Consider the following 17,678-nt stretch of genomic DNA (forward strand, 5'->3'; position numbering starts at 1 on the left):
CTATTTTTTTGTTTTTTGTTTATTTTTCTTACCCAAAATAAACGATGCACCTTGCTGGCCTCTCCCTGTTGATTCATTGTCAGGATAAGGAACCCCTTGATACTGTCTTCTAAGGTTTTTGCTCTCACCTATTTTTGCATTATCCTAAATCTGGTCATCATATTTTCTAAACCCCTACCCAAGTAATGTATAAATATGTTGAATAACACAGGACCTAGAATGGAATCCTATGGAGTGCCACTTGATGCTTTGTTCTACTTAGATGTGGAACTATTGCTGGTCCTTCATTTCAGTACAATGTTCAATGAGCTTTGTATGAGTCAAACTTCTGTCAGTCAAAAAGAAGTGAGCCTTCTTATTCATGAATAGGTTTCATTCTAAAATTAGATGACATATGCTTTTTTAACCAAAATTAAAGTAACGTAAGATTATGCAGCTCTTGAATTCTAACATAAAGGAAGGATATTTTCATCAATAAAAGGGGCAGTCCAGCAAGTTACACAAAATTCTTCAACAGGCATAGGAGATAAGTAAGTTGCAGTGCATTTTCTGTAAAACGTTAATATAGGAAAGCTTCTACAATGGCTACCTTGGGGAGAAGTTACACAGACAGAGATAATTCCCTAAATAATTGTTCACGCAATAAACTTGCTATGTAAACAAATATACAAATTACATGTGGATATTTGAAATACATAGATAAGTTTATTTTTAATATAAAGTGGAACCACCTAAAAACACTGACCTTTCAACTTAACTGGGGGGATATTTGTCTATAATATGCATAGATTGATCTCAATTAAACCCACTTAAATTCAGCTGAGTTAAGTAAGGAGGAGATAAAAAGATAAAAGTATTAAGATTAACAGCAATTAAAGTATCTACTTAGGGTCTTAGAGTTCAGTGCTTTTTTTCTTAGATTGCTTTATTAGCATTAGGCTGTAAATCTTTGGTTCCTGGAAGAAAATCCCAAGGCCACAGATTAGTAAAAATCTCTTGTGTAGATGGAGGGATGAGATGAAAGAGATGAACTTACAAACTCTATCAAATAAATATTTACAGATTATTTTTTTTCTGAGTAGAAACTCCAGGAGAAAAGGAGGCACGTTAGAAGATGGGTCAGGAAAGTCCATGGATTTAAAGCCTCCCTAAATATGACTCTAGGCTCTCCGTTGATCTATGGTGGCCTTAGAGTTATTTCAACCCTTTGGATGAATGGAATGAAAATTATTCGGGTCTTCCAAGAGCCACAGGTAAAAATTGTTCTGCTCAAATGGATTACAATCTCATCCAGAGGATTCTCTGAGCAGGTTTTGTGAAGGAGGAAAGTGTCCTTCTGCCAGCAGAAAAAGAAAAGGAGATCCATGAGTATAAACCATTGGCATTGTTCCAGCTTGCAGAAGGCCCAGATGCAACTTGCTTGGAAGCTGGTGCAAGGCAGTCTTGGCAATATCAAAGCCACTTCTGTTTTTTCAGGAGGCCCTTGGAAGGAGGTGACTTGTCAGATTCAGATGGGGGCAGACGTTTCCCCTAGTTTTGTGTGTGTGTGTGTGTGTGTGTGTGTGTGTGTGTGTGTGTGTGTGTGAAAAGATTTATAAGCACTGCTGCAAAACAAAAATGCAAGTCCCTCAGAACCTTTGTCTTGGTATGGGCCGGCAGAGGTTTCATGATCTGATGCTAATCTCATTTAGGATCGCACTGCCCAGGTGCAACCCTACATACAATTGCTTGACAATAAGTGCCACAGAGCTCAATGGTGTTAACTTCCAAATAGGCATGCATGGGATTGTACTATAGGCATTTTTCCAGTGACCTGGAAGGTTGGTTTAGAGTTACTATCTCCATTTTACAAAATGGGATGCTTGATTTTGTTACTTCTATTCTGGGGTTGAAAAATAGCTGGATTTACAGTAATCTTTCAAATACTATGTACAAGATCCCATGGATTCCTGAACCAGGTAAAAGTACGTGTTTAAAAGGGGGAAAGGAAAAGAGTTAGTTTTTCTACTTTGTGATAATATTTAGGATTTCTTACTTTGGCCTTTCCTATAGGGTTCACTTGCCCTCGCATTAATCTGCTTATACAAACTTTCATCTTCTTAGAGCCAACCTGACTCATTGTTTTTAATGGATTTATCCTCATGCTCTGCTACTATAATCAGAAGCAATGCTCAGGGACATTATCTCGTGGCGGGGAATTGAAGATCATCTTGACATGATTTATCCAAGGTCAGATAGGAACATTGTGGTGGACAGGCTGAATTGAGCCTAGTCACTGGCAATTCCTTTCTCTCTTTCTTTTTCACTGAACTTTCATAGTCTCATACAAGGGGTGGCAGTTTCCTCTACAAGAAATTTTGCACGCTGTTGCCCCTATACTTCTGTAGGGCACCCTATTGGGGCCAGCTGACTATTGTGGTGGTGCAGTGGTTAGAATGCAGTACTGTAGGCTACTTCTGCTCAACTGCTGGCTGGCAGCAGTTCGGCAGTTCGATCCTGACGGGCTTAAGGTTGACTCAGCCTTCCCTCCTTCCAAAGTGAGTAAAATGAGGACCCAGATTGTTGGGGGCAACATGCCGACTCTGTAAACCGCTTAGAGGGGGCTGTAAAGCGCTCTGAAGAGCTATGTAAGTCTAAGTGCTGTTGCTAATATGTGCGTGCGGAATAGATCGTTTTATTGACAACACACAATCGAGGAATGCATCTTGGTTCATTTTTGCCTCAAGGTAGCTGGTGACATATTTTTATCAACTGAAAGCTAGGATCTACCCGGAGAACCTACAGCTACAAATAAGAGATCAAAAGAGCAGACCTTTAGGACTTCCTCTCTCTTTGTGCATTGTAGCTGAATCGGCCGTAGACTTTTGTTTCATTCCAATGTGTTTGTTCCATATCGTGCTGGTGAGGCTGGTGATTGGCTAAGGAGCAGACTGTATGCAAATGAAGCCCACTGCCCATGTGAACAACTGTGTGCAAATGTGCAACTGGAATTTGTAAAAGCACATGGCTTTGAGGGTGGCACACAGCAACCTCATTGCTCTTTTAGTAAAACATGCCTCTCTCCTCAGGCAAGAACCTGGCAGAACTACAGCTTTGATTTTTATTCTTAACAAGGTATGAAATCATTTCGGGGGAAAAAATGGTACAGACAGTTCTTGACTTATAACCACTCATTCAACGGGCATTTGAAATTACAATGGCACTAAAAAAACATGAATTATGGTGTTCCTCACACTTATGACTGTTGCAGCATGCTCACGATCATATGATCAAAATTCGAGTGTTTGGCAACCAGCATGTATTTACAATGGTTGTGGCATCCCAGTGATTGCCATTTGTGACTTTCCCAACAGCTTCCAACAAGCAAAGATTAGCTTAACAACTGTGGCAAAAAGGCATGACTCATCTGAAAAGTGCCTTGCTTAGCCCACAGAACTTCTTATCCCAACAGTGGTGATAAGTTGAGGACAACCTATACAGTTTTCTCATCCAAAATATGGTTCTAAATCCCTCTTCTTAAGCAAGCCCTTCCGCCCAGCTAATTCCATCCTCCTTACCCCAAAAGAAGGAGGGGGAAAAAAATCTGACCAGAGAAGAAGTTGCAATCGCCTGGCTATTAGAAACTGAGAGGCAGCGAGAAAGAGAAAAGAACAGAGGGAAGTGAGAGTGGTCAGCCAGGAAAATGAACAGGCAAATATAACTAATGGAAATATTCTCTTAGCAGAGGAAGAACAGTATGGCATAGGAGCATTTGGGCATTCATAACTGTCACAGAAGAGACAGTTAGACAGATCCAAAAGGAGACATGCGAGAAGCTTACAAAATAAAACGGTGCAGTAGGAAACTAATGCCAAAGGATTTTTGGCCCTTGAGCAGCATTTGGTTAGGAGGAGAAAAATCTGGAGGTCCAGGAACTGTGGAAACGTCTCTTAGCTGAACTGCCTCCCCACAAAGTTGGTGTACTTCTGCTCTTCCCTCTCCATCCCTCCACTATACCCAGAGGTGGTATTTGGCAGGTTCTGACCAATTCTGGAGAACCGGTAGTGGAAATTTTGAGTAGTTTGGAGAACCGGCAAATCCCACCTCTGACTGGAGAGTTTACAGTCTCCTTCCCCTGCCACGCCCACCAAGCCACGCCCACAGAACCGGTAGTAAAATAATTGGAATCCCACCACTGACTATAGCCCTGCTGCCCTTGGTTTGCAATGAGAAGAACTCATGACCTGACACAGAGACAGAGATAGTCAAGCATTGGGTTGCCTTCTTTGTATAGCCCAGCACTTTTCAAATTCAGGTAATCCTCAACTTGTGACCACCATTGGACCCAAAATTTATGTTGCAAAGTGAGATATAGGTCAAATGAGTTTTGCCCCATTTTATGAATTTTCTCGCCACATTTGTTAAGTGAATCACTGCAGTTCTTAAATTAGTAACACGGTTGTTAAGTGAAATCTGGTTTCCCCATGGACTTTGCTTGTCACAAGGTCGCAAAAGGGGATCACACGATCCCAGGATACTGCAAATGTCATAAATGTGAGGCACTTGTCCAGCACTTCAATGTAAACTGTGCGGCCACGGGGATGCTGCAATGGTCATAAGTGTGAAAAATGGTAAAAAAAAGTCACTTTTTCAATGCTGTTGTAACTTTGAACAGTCACTGAATGTTGTAAGTCAAGGTCTAACTGTATGTTTGACTACAAAGCTCAGAATTCTGGTGGAGAATCCTGAATTTATGGGTGAGCACTAACCCACAACTCAAGGAAAAGGCAACAAAGAGGAAAAATGAAGAGTTGAATTTAGACTTTTGTCATCCTAAATACTAGAGAGTTTGAAAGAAGAGGGATTTATGCTTGTAAAAACCTATTTCCCAAGGTCCGCTCTAAATAGGAATGCACTTGGACTCGGTTCGGACTCTTGGGTCTAGGGCAACGTTTCTCAACCTTAGCAATTTTAAGATATGTGTCCTTCAACTCTCAGAATTCCTCAGCCAGCATTGAAGTTGGAATGCTGTATTGCCTGGGTCATTAAGTTGCAGTCAACCCTCAGAAAGATACAGTTCAAATTAATTTCTTAAGGAAAATTTGCTTAGAAGGCTTCTCTACTTATGATTTGGTCAATGCAGCTTATTATATGTCCAGGTTTGAACCTCAACTTCCCCTTGGATCTGAGGGAGCCAAGGCTGTAGGGTAGAGGAATATATGTGGGTCCTACAGCAGGGTTTTGAAGTTATAGACATGGAAGAGTTCCTGTGTTCAATTCCACCAAGGATATCTTCCAAACTTTTATTTTGACCTGTTTGTCATCCCTAATGCATTAAAGATTCATAGATTATATCAAAACGTTAATGTCAGTAACAAAAATATTAAAAGCAAGGACATGTAAAAGATATTAGAAATAATATATAAAAAAACACAATTTATGAACTTCCATATTGGGTGGCTCCTAAACTAAATGGCTATGTCAAACCTTTCTAAAAGATTTGGGGCTTCCAATAAGGTTTTTTTAATTTATTTATTTAGGATATGGCATCTATCAGAGGCCATGCAATCACCGATATACAACATTAATAAAATACATTATACATACAAAAACAAATGTAAGTTTAAATATAGCATCAGCATATGAAAAGTGCATGGACAATACAATTAATGAGATAAAGTATTAACTTAGGGTAAAACCACGATAAGGTTATGGGTATTAGGGTATGAAATGTAAACTACCTCCATGATGGTATTTCCTAGGCAATATTCTGCTTTAACACAGTGGCTAAAATTTACATATGTGGCAATCAATATTGTATCTCTTATGGTCAAAAACTAGAGGCAGCAATTAGATTACAATAATTCCAATAAAATGGAGGAATTTTACTGTTACAACTCAATCACTCTGTGTGTGTGTGTGTGTGTGTGTGTGTTCAAACGTGGTGATATTGGGAGATGAACCATCACCCAGCAGTAAAGTCTTGTCCTTCTATGACTAAAGTCCCAGGTTCAATCTTTACTATCTTCTGTTTAAAAAAATCTTTATCAAGATCCTGGAGCATCACTGCCAGTCAGAGAAGTAAACACTGGATCGAAGAGACCAATGTCCTAGCAGATCTGCTCTGAAAAATTGGTATGTTTTCTACTTTGGATAAATGAGCAGTCCAAATTCACGTGCCAAGCCAAGCAACATGGACAGCCTGCTGACATGGCTGCCACCTTCCTTGCTCTCTCTTCTTTCTAGTTTTCACCATGGGAGAACAGACAGAAGATGGCATTACACACAAGAAGCGATGTGACCCATGAGTGTCCAGATGCTTAAAGCTTCTTTTAGGTGAATCAAACAATGCAAAGAAGCAGGTGGCTTCTTGGATACTGTAACCCCTGCATCAATATGGCCAGCTTTGGATGAGATATCATGCAAAATCCTCCTTCGTCTTACTAAAATGCCAATACTCTCCCATTGCCATCTTTCTCAAACTGGAGAGCACTAATCCCTATTCTTTTCTTGAGTACCACTCCTCTACTCCCTCTTTGCCCCCAAAATCTCCTGGAATTGCACATTCTACCCAAGCAAGGTTCTGCCAAAATAAAAAATAAAAAAAAGGCTGCCTAGGATTCGTTTCATTGGGAAACTCCAAAGAAGAGAGGAGAGGATCTAGGGATAAAGCAAAAGCTACAACTTGTCCTGAGCTTCATGTTTCTCTTCTGCCAAGCAGGACCATTTGGTTCACTGTGGTTTCGCTCAATTGATCCAACAATCGAGCACTCTCTCAAGGCAAGCAGCAATCTTCGCCCTTACTCCGATTCTTCCAGCTCCTACCTACCTCTCCTCCTTGCTTCAACCTCCAACTATCCCTCTAGCTGTACCCCAACTGCCCACAAATGATGTGTCAGCCAACACACCATGTGGCTTTGTTTATCTCTTTTCAAGCTTGGTGGAGATTTCTCTGTGGGAGAACTTTAGTGATCTCCTATCAGGCTTGTCCTCTTCCTCCTTTTCCTTATCCCTCTCGAGGAAGCCCTAAGTTGGACCCAGTTATCCCCGGAGCTCTCCACGGCACCTTGCAATGATGGCGTGTAATTTCTGGGAGGCAACCTGCCTCCCCAACCCGCCCACGCTGTTCTAATTATTTTTCGGCTCCAACCCGAGCCCCAGTGTAGGAACGAACGCTTTTGCACCCGAGAGGCGTCTTTCGGAGCCACAGAGGGGCAAGGCGAGGACCCGTCGGCATCCCTCGCAAGGATAAGCATGCCCACCTGCCCAACCTCGGCGCATCCCCAACACCAGCAAACGGCGCCGCCGTTTTACTTTTGCAAACTCCCTGCCCGCCCCGCTTCAGCCCTCCCGCTTGCCAGCCCCTCTCGGTCCTACCCATGTGCCGCCGCCGCCGCCGCCGCCGCCACCGCTGCAGGCTGGGCTCCTCGCGCTGGCTGCGTCTTCCAGTTCCCATCGCCTTCCTTCCCCCCTCCCTTCCCGCTCTTCTCCCGAATCTCTCCCCTCCTTCCTCTCCTCACCCAGCCGGGCTCTGGCCAATGGGCTGCCTTCGCGGCCGCCTCTTGTGCCAGGTAGCTCAGTGGCTCGGCTACTGATGTCATCGCCGCGGAATGCGCGAGCCAAGGTGAAGCCCGCCCTGGGCGCAGAAGGGGCTACGCGCTCCCCCCGCCCGCCTCGTCCCCAGGACTCCTGGCGCGAGAAGGCTGGCCCCCGCGGCTCACCTCCTGTGCTGAATTGGGGCTCTTCTGCAAAGAAGGGACGAGGGAGGAGAGGTCCCCCGCCTCCCTCCCTCCCGCCCGCCCTCCCTTCCCTGCCTTCCTGCCATCCTTCCTTCCCTTCCCTTCCCTCCAGCCTGCCATCCTTCCTTCCTTCCTTCCTTCCTTTCCCTTCCCTTCCCTTCCCTTCCCTGCCTGCCATCCTTCCTTCCTTCCTTCCCTTCCCTTCCTTCCTTCCTTCCCCTTCCTTCCTTCCTTCCTTCCTTCCTTCCTTCCTTCCTTCCTTCCTTCCTTCCTTCCCTTCCCTTCCCTTCCCTTCCTTCCTTCCTTCCCTTCCCTCCAGCCTGCCATCCTTCCCCTTCCCTTCCCTTCCTGCCTGCCATCCTTCCATCCTTCCCTTCCCTCCTTCCTTCCCCTTCCCCTTCCCCTTCCCTTCCCTTCCCTGCCTGCCTGCCATCCTTCCTTCCTTCCTTTCCTGCATCCCTCCCTCCCTCTTTCCTTCCTTCCTCCCTCCCTCCCTCCCGTCCTTCCTTCCCTTCCTTCCCTTCCCTTCCCTCCAGCCTGCCTGCCATCCATCCATCCATCCATCCTTCCTTCCTTCCTTCCTTCCTTCCTTCCTTCCTTCCTTCCTTCCTTCCTTCCTTCCTTCCTTCCTTCCTTCCTTCCTTCCTTCCTTCCTTCCTTCTTTCCTCCTTCCTTCCTTCCTGCCTGCCATCTTTCCTTCCTTCCTTCCTTCCTTCCTTCCTTCCTTCCTTCCTTCCTTCCTTCCTTCCTTCCCTTCCCTTCCCTTCCTCCAGCCCCTTCCTTCCCTTCCCTTCCCTTCCCCAGCCTGCCATCCTTCCGCTTCCCTTCCCTTCCCTGCCTCCTCCTGCCATCCTTCCTTCCTTCCTTCCTTCCTTCCTTCCTTCCTTCCCTCCTCCCTCCCTTCCTTTTCTTCCCCACCTGCCTGCCTTCCTTCCTTCCTTCCTTCCTTCCTTCCTTCTTCCTTCCTTCCTTCCTTCCTTCCTTCCCTTCCTTCCTTCCCTGCCTGCCTGCCATCCTTCCCTTCCTTCCTTCCTTCCTTCCTTCCTTCCTTCCTTCCTTCCTTCCTTCCTTCCTTCCTTCCTTCCTTCCTTCCTTCCTTCCTTCCTTCCTTCCTTCCTTCCTTCTCCTTCCCTTCCCTTCCCTGCCTGCCATCTTTCCTTCCTGCCTTGCCTTGCCTTGCCTTGCCTTGCCTTGCCTTTGCCTTTGCCTTTGCTTTGCCTTTGCCTTGCCTTGCCTTGCCACCCTTCATTCCTTGTGCCCAAGCAAGAGCATATTTTGTCCAGGGTGGGGCTGGGAGAGAGCTGTTACAGGAACAACAGCAACAGCAGCAGCAGCAACAACAACAACAACAATAACAAACAGCAACAGCAACAGCAACAGCAACAGCAACAGGAGGAAGAGGAAGAGGAAGAGGAAGAGGAAGAGGAAGAGGAAGGAGAAGGAGGAGGAGGAGGAGGAGGAGGAGGAGGAGGAGGAGGAGGAGGAGGAGGAGGAGGAGGAGGAGAAGGAGAAGGAGAAGGAGAAGGAGAAGAAGAAGAAGAAGAAGAAGAAGAAGAAGAAGAAGAAGAAGAAGAAGAAGAAGAAGAAGAAGAAGAAGAAGAAGAAGAAGAAGAAGAAGAAGAAGAAGAAGAAGAAGAAGAAGAAGAAGAAGAAGAAGAAGCATGGAAGATAGGCACAGCCCAAAAGACAGGATTATGGAGAGATTTCTGGACTTTAAAAAAAAACTTTTTAAACAGCTAAATGTCAACTAGCCCAGTCTCTCCAAACACAGGACTTTCCTTGATGAATGGACTTTGATTCCCAGTTGTTGTTGTTTTTTAAATGTCTACTAAGTGACTCTTGGCAGTATTCGACAAGATTGTATTTTTTTTTCACATCAACTAATCTGGTTGAGGAATTCTGCAAAAAAGAAAGGTGATAAAACATATGGCTCTCGAAACCTAAAGACTAAATTTATTTGTTAATATGTAGCCAAGGAACGACCAGTGGGGTCTTGTCACATTTCTGCACCAAGTTCTACAACTTCATATGAAAATAAGCAATACTGACCTTCTATCCCAGATCAACAACATTTAATACCTGCTATTAAAAAGCTTCTTAGGAAAATGACCTGCTGAAAAAAGATCAGTTTGCCATACAGTAGAGAATAGACCAGTTCAAGTTAGCTCAACATTTAATTTTATCAAAATGGCCAACCATAAAACAGAGCATGAAAGCAACCTTCCATATTGTTCTCAATACAATAGCTGGTATTTAAATAACTTCTTCATTAAAAGCTGATTCAACAAACTAATCCTATAAGACTGAACATTAGGAAATACCTAATAATGCCAGAAAAGTACAGCTCTGAAAAGTACTCAGCTTTAGATCTCTTAATTCTGCCTTCCACCTACTTTAAAGTTCAAAATGCAGGCTTTAGACTCAGAGAATTTACAACTTTTCACACAAGAGGATATTCTACCAGTAAGATGGATAAGGCTGCATTTAGTTTCAACGGATACAGTGTAGTGGTATAAATCCAATATGCATGTGCTAACAGGCACCACTAATGTAAACATGGACAGAAATAATATTATTAAAGTACTGAGACTATAAACTTGCTTCTTGTCTTTTTTTAAATAGCTGAGCTGCTTCAGAATCAATAGTTTCCTACTGCCACTGCTGCCACATACAACCGATTTAATGTCAAAGAAATGTTTTCTTCAGTAGTACTAGCAGCTGTCAGAAAATAGGGTCAAGACATCCAACAAGTACCATATATTGGTCATATCCATTTCACTCAGACGCCTTTGATATATGTATAGAATTCAACTGCACAAGCTTCAGAAAATCCCAAAGAAGAGACCTTTTTCAAGAACTGTAGATATCTATCTTATATTCACCCTCAGACAAAAATTATTTGGATGGATTACAAACGAAAAGAATAAAAGGACAATAAAGAACAACAATAACAATAAATACTACCAGGAGAATTAGCAAGATGTTTACATATAAAAGTCATCCCCTCCCAATTCAGACACTTTGAAACACCCAAACTAAACTTTTAACCATTCAAAATCTCAGTGTGGATTCACATTTAGTAGAGGTCACTAAAATTGACATGCCTTCTGAACCATCCCTTATTACCATTTTGAGCTTTGATTTCATTGATGGGTCTTGAGGGTCTAATAAAATATAATAAATCCTTCCAATCTGAAGTCTGTCCATGCCTGTTCAGTAAAGACTAGCGATTTGTTCTTTCCTTTCTCTTCCCTAAAGGACACACTAAGAATAGAATAGTCTTTCCCAGACAATGCTTTGAGCTCTGACTCATTCCCTACCTCAGATCTGCTCAGCATCTCAGCCTTGCATATTTGCCCTTGCTCACCTCCTCATCTTCTCCTAACTGCCTCAGTTTCCTTTCACTTTTGTTATTTCAGTTTAAGTTGTTTGCTCTCCCACAACACAAGCCCACCTACCCTTAGGCAGGGAGACATATACAAAAATCTCCTACTTCAACTTAGGCCACAGATTTTGGTGTATACTTGATTCAATGTTTAACTTATTTATTTTATTACTATTTTGCTTGACTCATTGGCTCTGCTTGCCCATGATTGCTTAATAAAGCCTTATTCTATCTAAATTTGCGTTTGTACAACTTCTTGAACTACAAATCATCCATATTTTAGCCAGTTGTATTGTAGGAACCCACCAAAAATTCTACCTTGTTGTAGTTTGCAACTTCTCATTTTTATTCATCTCAAATGTTGGCTGCTGTGGGTTTGAATATTATGGCAAGACGTGAAGGAATAATTTCACCAATTAGGAAGTTGGTTAAGATGGTGATGTATGATTCAGATTCAGTTATATGTATTTAACTGAACCTAGCAAGCAATGATCTGGTAGAGGGGAATGGATAAATGCTGTGTTATGGGACTAGATCTTTCACTCTACAAATGATGAAAATGCAGTATGAACTCTTCCACTGAAATACTGTAATAATTCCAATCATTTTCTGGACTCTGGATGAGAATCAGAGTGGAAGACTGACCCTCTAAGGCTTCTCAAGGTTTATGGGCTGGAATTTGGTCCACAAGGTCCTTAAATCTGGTCCATGGGGCCAGCCTGGAAATAGCAAAGGACCGGTCCACGGCCCCTCCCTGTGCCCATTTTTGGTTGGCAAAGTGCTGCAGGAGGCCATCCATGCCAAAAAATGGGGCACAGGGGTGTGTGCACGTCCCCCCCCCAATGCCCCATTTTGGCCAGCCCACCAAACAGCCCCATTTACTGCAGGAGGCGTCCATCCCGTCTCCCCACCCTGGCCAGCCCGTGGAGAAGTACAATGCTGATGCGGCCCTTGAAGAAATCCAGTATGATACCCCTGCTCTAGGGTGAGAGCACATCAGGGTGATTGTCCTCAAAACCAAGAGGCTCATTCTCAAAGCTAAGAGGAAAACCACAAACACAAACACCCCATTTTTCCTGAGAGTGAGAGACTGGGAAGTAGGCAAACCTGCTGAGAGGACGTCTGAGAGCAAGGGGAGTAATTCTTCCAGCAGAAGTAGACAAATGCTAGATCGAAGGATGATAATGAAAGGGGTCCGGGAGAAGAAGAGCAAATGGTTTATGGTGGGTGAATCTTTTAGGAGCTTGGTTCAGGAAAGGGTTAGGGGACCAGTGGGGATTATAGAATGAGCCGAGGATTGAAGCTGTAACAATTAAAGGGAATGTGATGGGAAGAAGGAATGGACCATCACAGAGGAAATTTTGAGTTTATCCCCTCTTCTCACTTGCCTCACCTTAGTCCTAGATAATAGATTTTTGGAAACTTTGGTCTAGACTGGTGTCACATAATGCCAGATCAACCTATAACACGACTGTGGAATTGGCTTGTGTGATCAAGTTTGGATCGGATAAGAATAGAGGTATTTTTCTGTTTGAGACAGCTCAAACAGGTTTTTGATGCAGCAGGACAACATGGACTTTAAGGCAGTGGTGGGATTCAAATTTTTTTTACTACCGGTTCTGTGGCTGTGGCTTGGTAGGCATGGTAGGGGAAGGATACTGTAAAATCTCCAGTCAGAGGTGGTATTTGCCAGTTCTCCAAACTACTCAAAATGTCTGCTACGGGTTCTCCAGAACTGGGCAGAACCTGCTGAATACCACCTCTGCTTCAAGGGCAAAAATTGGGGTGGCCATGAGCCTCTGGAAGAACTCAAACTTCTCCACACATGCTGGATATGAGACATATGTGAGCAGAGGTGCAGAATAATTTAGTGGAGCTGCTGGTGTTTCGCCAATCCCATTGCCTGGCAGCCTCCTTACCTAATTAGCTTGATCTCATCGTTGGGCTGGTGGTTGATTCCATACAACATTTGGTAGTGGAAGATTTCAACCTTCAAGCATGAGGGATAGGAGTAAGTTTTGCTCAGGGATTCATATCTACTTTGGCCCCCTTAAGCTTATCTCAATTATCCAAAATCAAAGGAGGATACTCTCTCGATCTGGCTTTTACTTTGGAGCAGCTGTAACATGATGTCTGTCACTACCCCTCTTTCATAATGTTCAGGTCGCTTTTTGGTCACCATGAGGCAAAAACAATGCCAACATGGCCATGGGGAGATAATTCCATAAATGGGGTACAACCATAAAAGAATTTCTCCCCCTTATAGTCACCAGAGCACAAATGATGTATTTTTCTGTGAAAGTAAGGTTGTGGTTGATAAATTAGCCAAACCTGATAATAAGACAGCCCACCTCACGGAGGCCACTTTGATCTCTAGTGGCAGTGGTGGATAGAGGAGCACCCCAACTTGCAAACCTGATTTTTTTAAGGTGAATGTAGGGGCCTCCAGGACAGGCAAGGCACCGGTCAGTTCAACAGATAAACCACCCACAAACAATATTGTCATCTCATCTGGACTGAGTCTCAAATTTACTGACTCTCAATTCAGTCCATTGCCCTGCCCAAGCATTATTCAGAATACCAACCACCTCTCTAGTGTTACACGAAAAGGAATGGTAGAGCTGAGTGTCATCTGCATATTGATAGCATCTCAGCCCACCTTTCTGGATTACTTCCCAGTGATTTTATGCAGCTGTTAAAGAACATGGGAGAGAAAATGAATCCCTGACAGGCGTCATATCCCAATCGTCATGAGACTTAAGAGTAATCTCCTAGCAACACCTTCCAGAAAGGGTACTCCAAGTAGGAGTGGAACTACCCTATTACATTATCCCTTCATTCCAATTCTGACCGTCTATCCAGGAGGACACCATGGCCAATGGTATTGAAAGAGAAGTCCAGTAGGACCTGCATCGTCTGTCCTTTTCCCCCAGAACAGGTCAATCCTCAGGACGACCGAGATAGCTTTTGTTCCATAACCAGGCTTGACACTGAATTGAAATAGATTAGGAAAATCAGTCTGCAAGTCTTCTGCACCAGGCCCGAGTCCAAGCCTGATGGGCGGTGTGGGGTCGGTAGGCCAGTAGGCAGATCTCGTTACAGGGAGAGTCCCAGGAGACAGGAGAAGCTCATCACCTTGGGCTCATTAGAGAAAGGCTAAGGTTATTGGCAGTTCGGTGGTTCGAATCCCTAGTGCCAGGTAACGGAGTGAGCTCCCATTACTTGTCGCAGCTTCTGCCAACCCAGCAGTTCGAAAGCATGTAAAAATGAAAGCAGAAAAATAGGGACCACTTTGGTGGGAAGGTAACAGGGTTCCCGGAGACGTCTTCAGACAGCGCTGGCTCTTCGGCTTTGTAACGGAGATGAGCACTACCCCCTAGAGCCGGAAACAACTAGCATGTATGGATGAGGGGAACCTTTACCTTTACCAAGCATACATTTCTGCATTTTAGGCCCTACTCAGTTCACCTGTCTAGAATCATGCAAAATGACTACCTGGGATCCCCTTAAAAAGTTGTTTCATTTCAGGATGTGGTATTTCTTCAAGCTAAAAGAAAATGCAGCCCGTTAAACTGTGACTCAGAATGCCCTCAGCGAGCCATGAGCCAGAAAAATGCTCAGTTAAAATCTCTTTGCATGACCTGTTTGCAAGACCTCAATAGGTATGTTATGCAAGCTCCTCACCGCTGCCTTCAGAAGCTGGCTTTTTCTTTCCTTCTCTTCTCTGCCTGGGGGTAATATTTGCCTACTTTACAAGGCAATTGGAAGAATCAGTAACATAATGTATGGAAACTATTTCTAATATCTTAGATTACATGGAAAAGTGTATCTAAATGCAAGTAGTTCACCACAATGTACAGCCACAATGGAGCCCAAAATTTCTATTGCTAAGTGAGACATTTGTTAACTGAGTTTTGCCCCCATTTTATGACCTTTCTTGCCACCGTTATTAAGTGAATCACTGCAATCGTTATGTTTGTAACACAGTTGCTAAGTGAATCTGGCTTCTCCATTGACTTTGCTTGTCAGTAGGTCGCAAAAGGTGATCACAGGGTCATTGCAACTGTCATAAATATGAGTCAGTTGCCAAGTGTCTAGATTTTGATCATGTGATCATGAGGAACCTTACAATGATCCTAAGTGTGAGAAACGATGGTAAGTCACTTTTTTCAGTGTCTTTATAACTTTGAACAGTTACTCAATGAACTTATCTGTAGTTCGTTTTAAATGGAGGCAGGCGATGCATTGGTACAGGGCACTGAATTCATATCTCCAAAAACAAATTAGCGATAAGGAAAAGAACTTGAATTTCACAAGTCTGAAGAATTTCATGTTTCTGAAATAGCGTGAGGACAATGTAGACCTATGAATGTTAACGGAGTAACGATTTTCAAAGACAAAATAGGATTTTAGGAGTCATTTTTTAAAAAGTTCTGAAAGGTTCAGAAGCTGTGTGCTGGATTGAAAGCCAGTTTTGCTAACACCAATCCTAGCATTAGATGGAGGCATTTTGCATTTTGTCACCGACTGGTTCCCATCCAAAAGAAATAATTCAAAGGGAAGAGAATCTTCACGAAATGTTCATGGTTTGAGTTTGGTATTCTTAACATTTCTTTATTAGCTGTTGGCCAAGAAAGTGGGAACACGGACACCATATTTTCACTATACTATCTCCTGTAAACCTCCTGCCCACCTAACAGTTCAAAAGCGTGCAAATGCGAGTAGATAAATAGGTACCACTTCAGTAGGAAGGTAACAGCGTTCTGTATGCCACGGCGTATGAAAGTCATGCTGGCCAATGATCATGGAAGTGTCTTTGGATAACACTAGCTCCCTTGGCTAAGAAACGAAGATGAGCACCACTGCTTTTTGACTTTTGACTGTTTTTGACACTTACGACTGTTGCAGAATTTCCACGATCATGTGATCAAAATTCAGCTGTTTGGCAAATGACTCACATTTATGACGGTTGCAGTGTCCTGGGGTCCTGTGATCGCCCTTTGCAATCTTCTGACAAGCAAAGTCAACGGGGAAGCCCCTTAACAACCGTGCTATTAGCTTAACAATTGCAGTGATTCACTTAACAACTCTGGCAAGCAAGTTGTAAAATGGGGCAAAAACGCACTTAACAACTGTCTTGCTCAGCAATGGAAACCTTGGGCTCAGTTATGGCCATAAGTCAAGGACTACCTGCATTATGCATAGTGCAATGTATGAAAATGTACTGCTTCTTCCTGAGTTTATCTGCCCATCCCTCCAGGTTAATGGGCATACACAAGGTCTCTTCCTTCAAATGCCCAGTTCTTAAATTAGTGACATGGTGATTAAGTGAATCTGGTTCACCCATGGACTTTGCTTGTCAGAAGGTTGCAAAAGGGGATCACATGACCCCAGGACATTGCCAACCGTCATAAATGTGAGTTCATCGTCAAGCATTCGAATGCAAATCACATGACCATGGGGATGCTGCAATGGTTGGAAGTGTGGAAAAATGGTTCTAAGTCACTTTTTTTCAGTGCCTTTGTAATATCGAACGGTCACTAAATGAACTGCCGTAAGTTGAGGATTACCTGCAGTTGTCCTGGATCTTTGGAATAGCTTCCTATTGGGGTATCTTGCAAGGGTGGGTATCCCTTTAGCACTTTGGAAGGCTGTGAAGATCTGGCTCTTCCTCCAAGCATTGGACTAGAGTGGCACTGAGGATGATTTTTATGGCACCTAGGTGAGACTGTCAGGATTCCGGCGCTTAAATCATGAGCTCAAGCCAAAACTTCCAAAACTTCAAAAGGATTTATTGGGAGTTAACATGTCCGGCACTGCCTGGGTGCAGCCGACTCTGCGACACATAATTCATTGTCACCGTTGACCCTGGTTTTCCCCCACTGCTGGGTGTTTCGTAATTCATATTCTCCAATGGGACACATCCATAGCCAAGAGTCATCAATCATGCTCTCCAGTTAGAATTTTGCGTGTCAGAAACTTCAGTCACCTAGTTACTATTTTTGAAAACATTTATGGAACGCACTTTTGGTTTTGCAAGCTGCCGCACTTCTCCCCCCTCCCTTTCCGTTGGCAACTCTAAAAAGACCATAGAAATATTTTATGAGTAGACAGGGATGATACGATGTGTTTTATGTTGTCTTTAATAGCTTTGCTATGAGCTGCTATGATCACTATGTAGGACAGGCACCCATATAAGTTCCGTATATAAATGCTCTGCCTCTCTTTCACATGCACTGCATATACCCACAAAACAAACACCTAACCCCCCTTACAGATATGTCACTTTAGCTGATTTTTTTTTCCTCTTGAGCTTTAGCAACAACCATCTGCCTCATCTGGCCAATAGAATCCTACCAAATGGAAATGAGATTAAATTGGCTAAAACTGACCAGGACAATTAATCAGAATGCTTCTATATTCTTGGCAGGCTCTTGGTCTAGCTATTCATCATTAAGAGTGCCTTGAGATTTAAAGGAAAACACAATAGCCTGGGTGAGTGATGTAAAAGGAATAAACCTCCAAGGAACATCTTCATAAGGTAAGGCTACAAACTTGTGAGTTCTCTATGAAAT

The 17,678-nt window shown here is 43.4% G+C and overlaps 1 protein-coding gene across 2 annotated transcripts in view; it reads right to left on the minus strand.

Annotated features, from left to right (window-relative positions):
* Nucleotides 1-17,678, minus strand: part of MAP3K12 (mitogen-activated protein kinase kinase kinase 12) — a 126,633-nt gene that overhangs the window by 46,578 nt on the left and 62,377 nt on the right. The window contains exon 1 of one of the 2 annotated variants that reach the window (XM_026677380.2): nucleotides 7,357-7,440. The exons of the other annotated variant lie outside the window; for it this stretch is intronic. The gene's annotated coding sequence lies outside the window, so the exon portion shown is untranslated. Of the gene's footprint in view, nucleotides 1-7,356; nucleotides 7,441-17,678 lie in introns of those variants that run through there. 2 annotated transcript variants of the gene reach the window in all.

This window comes from Notechis scutatus, chromosome 2, assembly GCF_049901735.1.
Source record: "Notechis scutatus isolate UNSWTSFEM ecotype Mainland chromosome 2, rNotScu1.2, whole genome shotgun sequence".
Lineage (NCBI taxonomy): Eukaryota > Metazoa > Chordata > Lepidosauria > Squamata > Elapidae > Notechis > Notechis scutatus.